The sequence below is a fragment of the Chinchilla lanigera genome, unplaced genomic scaffold (genome assembly GCF_000276665.1).
Source record: "Chinchilla lanigera isolate Chin_1 unplaced genomic scaffold, ChiLan1.0 scaffold00056, whole genome shotgun sequence".
NCBI classification, from domain to species: Eukaryota; Metazoa; Chordata; class Mammalia; order Rodentia; family Chinchillidae; genus Chinchilla; species Chinchilla lanigera.
The window spans coordinates 8,623,753-8,624,772 of NW_004955457.1; positions in this window are offsets into that span (position 1 = coordinate 8,623,753).

Below are 1,020 nucleotides of genomic sequence, written 5' to 3' on the forward strand. Positions count from 1 at the left end.
CAGTTTTTCCAGCACCATTTGTTAAAGAGGCTATCTTCCTTCCACTGAACACATCTTTGGCCCCTTTGTCAAAGATAAGGTGACTGAGTGACTTTGTAGTTGTATCTGCATTTTCTAATCTGTTCCACTGATCTTCAGGTCTGTTTTTGTGCCAGTACCATGCTGATTTTATCACAGTAGCTTTGTAATGTAATTTTAAGTCAGGAATTATGATGTCTTCTGCCTTTCCTTTTTTTCCCAAGATTGCTTTTGCTATTCTAGGCCTCTTCTGGTTCCAGATGAACTTTAGAAGTGTTTTCTCTAGATCTGTGAGGTATACTAATGGTGTTTTAATTGAGATTGCATTGAATCTGTACAACAATCTTGGGAGTGTGACCATTTTCACAATGTTGGTTCTTCCTATCCATGAGCAAGGAATATCTTTCCATTTTCTGATATCCTCTTTGATCTCTTTTTTCAGAGTACTACAATTTTCACTGCATAGATCTTTTACTTCTTTTGTTAGATTGATTCCTAAGTATTTTATCTTTTTAAATGCTTTGTGAAAGGTGTGGTTGCCCTAATTTCTCTCTCAGTCTGTTTGTTACTTGTGTACAGGCATGCTATTGACTTTTGAGTGCTCACTTTGTATCCAGCTATGCTACTGAATTTGATTATTAAATCCGTGAACCTTTTGGTGGAGTTTTTGGGGTCTTCTGTGTACAGGATCATGTCATCTGTGAATAATGACAATTTCACTTCTTCCTTTCCTATCTTTATTCCTTTTATTTCTTTCTCTTGTCCAATTGCTCTAGCCAATATTTCCAGAACTGTATTGAATGGGAGTGGTGACAGTGGACATCCTTGTCTTGTTCCTGATTTTAAAGTGAAAGCTTTCGATTTTTGACCATTTAGTATGATGTTAGCGGTTGGTTTATCATAGATGGCTTTGATCAGCTTAAGGTAAAGGCCAGCTATTCCTATTTTCTGTAGGGCTTTCAACATGAATGAGTGTTGGACTTTATCAAAGGCTTTTTCTGC